This window comes from Papaver somniferum, chromosome 5, assembly GCF_003573695.1.
Source record: "Papaver somniferum cultivar HN1 chromosome 5, ASM357369v1, whole genome shotgun sequence".
In the NCBI taxonomy this organism is placed as follows: domain Eukaryota; kingdom Viridiplantae; phylum Streptophyta; class Magnoliopsida; order Ranunculales; family Papaveraceae; genus Papaver; species Papaver somniferum.
In genome coordinates this window covers 108,704,342-108,712,633 of record NC_039362.1, presented here as the reverse complement: position 1 = coordinate 108,712,633, position 8,292 = coordinate 108,704,342, and the positions used below count along the sequence as shown (strand labels likewise).

The 8,292-nt window shown below is 36.7% G+C and overlaps 1 non-coding gene across 1 annotated transcript; it reads right to left on the bottom strand.

The window, feature by feature from the left end:
• Positions 1 to 2,866: 2,866 nt before the first annotated feature.
• TRNAS-AGA lies at positions 2,867 to 2,948 on the bottom strand. Its single transcript has one exon. It is a non-coding gene; the product is annotated as a tRNA-Ser (tRNA).
• Positions 2,949 to 8,292: the final 5,344 nt, after the last annotated feature.

The following is an 8,292-nucleotide window of genomic DNA, read 5'->3' as shown; positions in this document are numbered from 1 at the left end:
TTGTGTCTAATTTGTCCTCAATGTTTCGTATTGTTGGTACTCGATTTCGTACTTATTATTTTGTTTTTGTATTTGTGTAGGTGTTTTTGGAAAAATAAACATGTGTGGAAAAATCGGCTCGAAAAGTTGCTCGGGGCACCCCCGGAGGACATTTGCTATGCGAACTCTCATCTTGGATAAGGGGCTCCTCAATTACGAAGGGGCACCCAGATGATATTCACACCCCCAGCTGTTGGATAAGGGCTGACCATCCTCTTCGTTTGAATTTCCTATTTTGGAGGGAAATTGTGTTCATCACTAACAGAAATTAGGGTTCGTGTTCTGGAGGTTATTTAAGCAGACTCAACGGCTGAAACTGCATGTGACGACTCATTAAGATTAACAAGCGAGGTATGATCAATGGCTTGGACCAGAATTGGCTGGAGAATTCGATTGAGCATATCAGGGAAAGATGGTTTTATTCTCGGGTTTTCAGTTTGAAACAAAGAATGGTTTGAGAGAGATTAAATTTCGGGTTTGGATTGGAACCAGCCTGTTTCTACGAAACAAGGTTGGTATGGTTGTTTGTTTCGACTAGGCTTGGTTGAATCATCGAACAGGGAAGATTTCTCTTGATTATCGTTAAACAGAGTTGGAATATTCTCGGGATTCTTCCGAGCCATTTATGGTAATTGTGTGTGACCTGAGTGTGTTGTAATCAAGTTTGTTACGTGTCTGGATGATGACTTAACGTGTTGAATGGGGTTAGGAAGCTGCAGGCGCGTGAGAAGTTAAAACAGGAAGCAAAATATTCCCGAGTTAATGGTTTGACAGTGAGAATATTTCAGAGTTTATTACGAAGATATTTGGGTGTTGTGACTATATAAAGGGTGTAAGGACTCACATGAAGGGGATCGAGAGTTAGGAGAGGCGACAAAGAGGAATAGGAAGCTGCAGAGCAGATTTTTCTGCTGCTGCAGGGAAGAACGTGAAGAACATAAAACCGTATAAAACTGTCGTTTTAAGGGTCGCATATTTAACAGTTTGTAACGGTCAGTTTCTAACGATTACCTTCAGTTTGTAACAATTATTGTAACGGTGATCTCTGTAACACCTTTTCAGTGTTGTGAATTCCCTGAGTTATATTTTCCTCTTTGTAAACACCTATTGAGCAATAAAAAATTCCTTTGAGTGTGTTTTCACCATGTGGAGCTAGAACCCATCACTGGGACAACGGAGGAAGCTGGATTTCATCCTTGGGGTAATTTAATTAATTCCTTATTTACTTTTTGCACCGATTTTAAATGATTTATGATTTCTATTAATCAATTGTTATCTTGTTAGATAGTGTATGCTTAGACTTAGGTGCTTTAGATACACTATGCTTGTAATTTACAATTTATGTTTTACGAAATCTACTTTGGCAAAGAATAGAGTCATTGTTTCTTTTGTTTTGAGCTATAAATGTCTAGGATAAATTTATGAATCCCATGAACATGAAAAGCAATGGAATCCCGAGTCCCGGTCCCTCTTCATCCTGTGACTTTATTTTGTATATATATATTTTCTTATTTTTAGTATTTTCTTTTATTAAAACTTAAAATCAATCCGACAAGTCTGAGTGAACGACAACCTTTCTTACCACTATTAAAATTCGATCACTGAGTGAAGCTCTAAAATCCTGTAGGCATACTGAGGGACATTGTGTCCATTAATGAGCTATGAACTCTCAATTCTCTTGCGGAATATGACATAATAATATGAGTTCATGATTCTGATGTCGGATCAGAAGCTCATACATATTTATCTGTACTTCTGGCAGAAGCAAAAATTATAATTTTCTCCCTTGTCAAAAACCCACCATCTACACTAGTGAAGCATTTACAACAGTCTCTTGTCTGTCAAAAATAATATAGTCAGCATTGTTACTTAGAATAAACCATGCCGGCCAAAGTTAGTCGGCATCTTCTTCATTCGTCGACCTTGCCGAATTTTCATACTTCCAGAACTGAAAGTGTCGATTTATTTTTTAATTTTGAGTATGATTTCACAGAACAACTTTGCAATCACCTTTTTAGAAGTGTTTGGGTAGTGTGCTTTCATTTCCCTTGCAAAAATATCTCTCAAAACAAAAAAAAATTCATCAAGAATCTTCCACATAAGTTCAATCAAAAAAAAATATTCATAACTTAAATTCATAATTTGAGAAGTTTTACTCTACTCAATTAATTAACCTAATCATATTTTTAGTATTAATTACACAAGTGTATATTAGCCATTTAAAAAAATACATGGTTTAGGGGTGTCCTTTTTTACTTCAAAATGACTCAGGTTTTGTCTCATTAGGTAATACCCCAATATCTATGTTTATCATGTTTCTTATAAATTCATTTAACTTAATGATTATTATAAAGAGGAGGATCCATGGACGCTATCATACATGATTTGCGTTATTTTTTGCCGCAAAACCCGAACGACAATGAATTTAAATCTAAAAGTTTAGTGATAAGTTCCTATTATAAGACTCTACATTCGTACCAAAAACGGGCACAATTCGAGATATCAAACCTCACTTCTACGGATCTTAATTTCAATCATTAACTTTTAGCGGCTGATATTCAAAGGGATAGATGGTGGTCTTATACGTCTCGGATTGTGGTCATTTTTGGTAGGAATGTAGAGTCTTATAAGAGTAACGTATCATCGAAATGTTAGATTTAAATTCATTGTCATTCGGGTTTTGCGACGAAAATTACGCAAATCATGTATGATAGTGTCCATCGATCTTCCCTCAAATATAAATACTACAAAACTGCTCTCTGGTAAGAAGTGATCCCACGAGCGTGGTCGTTAGGAGGATTAAAGTGCAAAAACAAGATAAAAATAACGTGGTCGGCAGGATTCAAACCTGCGCGGGAAAAGCCCACATGATTTCTACTCATGCCCGATAACCACTCCGGCATGACCACATTGTTGTACTCTTTAGAAACATCTATATGAAAGGAAAACAACTTAATTCAAAAAATCTTTAGAAAAAAGAGCCCTCAAATTAAAATTAATCGATTTTCTCTCTGTTGAAGTTTATTGACACATATCTTACTTTATGCTTGTACTTGAAACAACCAGAGAGTTTGTGACCCTTAATAGTATAGTAAGAACATGTCAAAGTGGAGGATGGTTCAGACACCATAGCGGAGCAAGCTGCTAGACAAATTGTAATACTTGAACATTAGAAATAGAATTTCCAGAAGACAGAGAAAAATCCATTTTATCCTCCATAATAGTTGAAGAAGTTTCTCCAGGAAAAATATCAAGATTGATGTGAGTATTGCTACAATTATCAAAATCAATATTTTCGGCAAGGAGCGCAACACTTGATTTTTCATCTTCATTTGAATCACAGTGATCATACATTTCAACAAGACTTGCAGCAAGACCTTTTTTCCCAGTGTATTTTCTACGATTTGGAGACCCATTGGAAAAATGACCAAAACCCTTACACTTGAAGCACTGAGGCGTATCCTCATCATCAGTGAAAAAGCGGGGGTACAACACCCTCACCTAATATTTCGATTAGCAATCTGTATGGACAAACTCCAATAGACTTTCAACAGAATCAACTAGACTCAATCTTAATAAAGTATATCAAAGAGTTCTAATATCTCTATTTCACAATGTAATCAACAAATCGAACAGATAGAAATCCGTGAGCCTGGTTATTATGTGAAATAACTTGAACGGTACCAAAGACCAATGTTCAAGTGTCAATCAATGTAAATCAACAACCAAAGGTTGGATATTCTAATGGATTGATCTTAACGTACAACCTGTGATATTTCAATTATATAACAAAATATAATGCGGAAAAGAAATAACACAGACACCAGAATTTGGTTAACGAGGAAACCGCAATTGCAGAAAAACCCTGGGACCTAGTCCAAATTGAACACACACTGTATTAAGTCGCTACAGACACTAGCCTACTACAAACTAACTTCGGCATGGACTATAGTTGAACCCCAATCAATCTCACACTGATCCGAGGTACAGTTGCGCTCATTATGTCTCTGATCCCACCATGATACTACACACTTCATTCCCTTAGATGATCTCACCCACAACTAAGAGTTGCTACGACCCAAAGTCGAAGACTTTAATAAACAAATCTGTATCACACAGAAAAGTCTACGATAATAGATAAATCTGTCTCCCACAGAAATACCTATAAGTTTTGTTCCGTCTTTTGATAAATCAAGGTGAACAAGAACCAATTGATAACCCAGACTTATATTCCCGAAGAACAACCTAGTATTATCAATTACCTCACAATAATCTTAATCGACGCGGCGAAAAAAGATATAGTGGAATCACAAACGATAAGACGAAGATGTTCCTGATTACTTTTATATCTTGCCTATAGGAGATATTAATCTCAAGCCAATCGTTACGATTGTACTCAACACGATAGAATCAGCAAGATCATATCACACAACTACGCGAAAGTAGTATCGGTCTGGCTTCACAATCCCAATGAAGTCTTTAAGTCGTTAACTTGGTTTTCAAGAAGAAACCTAAGGTTAAAGGAGAATCGACTCTAGCTAATACAACTAGTATCACACCGGAGGTGTGGGGATTAGGTTTCCCAGTTGCTAGAGTTCTCCCTTATATAGTCTTTCAAATCAGGGTTTGCAATCAATGTTAGCTTAATAACAAAGCATTTAATATTCACCGTTAGATGAAAACCTGATTAGATTCAAGCTAATATCTTTCAACCGTTGGATCGAAAACTTAGCTTGTTACACACAAATGAAATGCACGATTTTAGGTTTGTGTAACCGTACCCAAACATGTACATTAGTTGGTTCAACAATAGCTAACCAAATGGTTAGCCATATGAGCACTTTCATATCAACCATATTCTTCTTCACCATGACTAGTTCAAATGACTCAAATGAACTAGTTAGAGAGTTGTTCAATTGTATAAATCTTATGTAACTACACAAGACACAATCGAAGCAAAAACGATTTGATCCACTCTAATCGATTCATGAACTTTATAGACACTGTTTGCATTTTGCATTCCTTAGTTAATATAAATATAAGTTCACAAAAATCGTCTTTAGATATAACCAATTTAAGTTCGCGGACTTAAGTTCCCGGAAGGAGTTCTCAAACTCCATCAGATATTCTCGGGATGAGAACTTCCGCCAGTTCGCGGACTGGGTTCGCGGACTGAGTTCACAACTCTTGTTCTGGTATTCCTGATCAACAAAGTACGCATACTTCGGTTCAAGGAAAAAGGACTTATACATATATGTGTTGCCACACAATGCTTATATCCAGCAGTAGTTATATAATCTTAACTCTCATTTCAATCATTGGAACATTCTTAGAGGACGTTATTATATAGTTGTTATTCACAAACTATTTTTCGTCAAAGCAATTTTCAAGGTGATTGAAACATAACATGACTTTCGTCACTAGGTAAAGATGAACTTGGCCAAAGAAAAAGCTTACCAACACATATTTCGATAAATAGATAGGCGAGATAAACTCGGCTCGAAATAGCAAATGTGTATAATCAAAGTCTATATAGCAAAATGACTTTTGTCTCAAAACAGGAGATATAGTAGATATACTTTTGAGTGGTAGATAAGTTCAAGTCTCCACATACCTTTTAGTCGATGAAGTTCCACCAGTTCCTTGAGTAGTTTTTCGTCTTGTATGATGATTGCCATGGAGTTCTTGAGCTCAACTACACTTACTATCCTAGTCCGAGACTTAGCTATAGTAGACTAGAAATCAAGACTTATAGTTTTGATCACTAACATTGACAAACATACTTGAGATAGCAACGCATGCGAGTTCGACCGAGCAGTGCTCTAACAATCTCCCCCTTTGTCAATTTTAGTGACAAAACTATCAATACATATGGAATACAAAAATAAATAAATTAACTTTTGTAGCTCCTATTCCACATGCCTAATCTTCAACATTCCTCGAAATCTTCGTCACTTCCAAGTACTCCAATGATCCCAAAGGTTGTAAGTTCAACATCATTGTTGTTGAATATCAGTATCTATAACAATGAAAAAAGAAGAATTCTCAATCATTGTTATGCAGTGTCATAGTATCATTATATAGCATCAAAGTTAAATTGTATCACAACATCGACAACAATACTATGGTGATATGTATTACTCTTCCCTTATGGAAAAAAAAACGTGATTTTGGGGAACGAAAATATGAGAGGAAAGAGAAAGTCCGGTTTTTTCTCTTGGCATTTTTGAGTTTTCATCTTTTTTTCACGTGATTTTCTGATCTTGAACAGCTTAGGTTGTTTCAAGATGATTGAATCTATGGTTTCTGATCCAAACACCTCTAATTTTAATCAAGTTAACAAAAAATCGTTTGCTGAAACAGTTAAGAGGCGTCAAACCCTAAACCCAACAACAATTGGTGTTTCAAAGTTACCAAACCCTAGTCTTGTTGATGGTGAGCCTGCTTTAGAGATACCTACAGATTTCTTTCAAGAAGGGTGTAAACCTTTCCAACACAGTTTTATTGCTAGATTGGATCCTACGGGATTAAAATTTTTTGAAGTTAAAAAAACCCTTGAAGAACAATGGAAACTTACGAGCTATAAGTTTGTGCCGATGACCAAGGGTTTCTTCATCATCATGTTATCTAATGAAGCTGATAAGGAGAAGGTATGTTCAACAAAGTGGTACGTTAAACAACAACTATTGAAACTGATTGATTGATATCCAGGGTTCAATTCGGAGAAACAAAGAACTTCCCATGCAGCTGTTTGGGTTCGTTTTCCAGGTCTCCCCATTGAGTTGTGGACTGAGAAATCTTTGCTTTCAATGTGCAAAAGTCTGGGATCACCAATTGTGGTTGATCAAAGAACTTTAAATCTGGAATATGGTCACTTTTCATCCCTTTTGGTGGATATTGATTTCTCAAAACATATTCCAGAGCGCATAGCTTTAACTGCAGGTGGTAAAACGTTTTGGCAATACATAGATATTCTAAACTATCCTAAATTTTGTTTTGCTTGTAACATTATTGGGCATGTGGATGATGAATGCAAGAACAAATCTAACAAAAATTCTGCTGGCAAGGAAACCACAGGCAATAAAGTTTCAAAACAAGTCTGGCAGGTTGCTCAAAATAGTATGGGTACTGTGGAAGTGGTTGAACGTGAAAACAATAGGCAGGAGCCTGGAAAACAAAGTAAAGATATTAACGTTCCTGTTCATGGTAATATGTTGAGTTATGGTGGTGCGTCCAGCTCTAAACAGGCTGATGAGGCTCAAAAAGCTGCGTTGAGTGGTGAAAAGGATATCGGTGCAGCTAAGAATGATAGTATTTCAAGCACGAAACAGTTGGAGAAAGAGCTAGCTAGCTCTGACTTGGAGTTAAGGGAAGCAGATGAAGTTAATTAGATGTAAGAATGCTATTGCTGAAAAAAAGATATTGCTGTTCGAAGTGCTGCTAAATCCTTGTCCAACCAATCTGTGGACAATGAAAATTCTCAGTCCGTGAATAAGTCTAATTCCGGGAAAGTTATGGAAGTTAAATCCAATAGAAACTCTGAAATTTCCGAGAAGGTTATGGAGGTTAAGTCCAACACAAACTCTGATTTGGTTAAGTCTAAGGCAGTGACCGTGAACAAGCAACAGTCCATGAATAAACTAAATCTGGATGGCAGTTCCGTGTCTATGAGTAAACATGAAGCTCATGCACAGTCCGTGTCAAATAAAAAGTCTGATTCCAAGTGCAACACGGATTTGGTTTCTGTTTCAAAATCAACCTGTGGTTTAGAAAACGTTAGTTTGGGAAACAAGTCCGTAACTTCTGTTTTGGATGGCAAGTCTATTTTGGGAGATGCTGGTACTTCCAAAGATGGTTGGACGCCTGTTAGAGCAAGTCTTATGGTGGAAGAGTTCCATCTTCCATCTTCCACGCCACCTCAGCATTAGAAACCGTGGATGGAAGTGCAAGTGTAGTGGTGGAATAGTGAAAAGAATAGCGTTTTTTCTCAGCCGTTAGATTTCAACAACTCATCCTAAATCTACGGACAAAAAAAAAACGCTATTCTTAATAGCGTTTTCTTAGCGCTATTAAGAATAGCGTTTAACACTATTCATATTGGCGTTCAGATGGATTCCACAAACCCTTCCACGAAACGGTGGAACCTTGCTTGGATTTTCTGTGGAAAACCCCAACTTGGAAGCCATTAGACTTGACATTCCATGATTTTTCCACACTTGGAATAGGTTGGATTCCACCATAAGACTTGCTCTT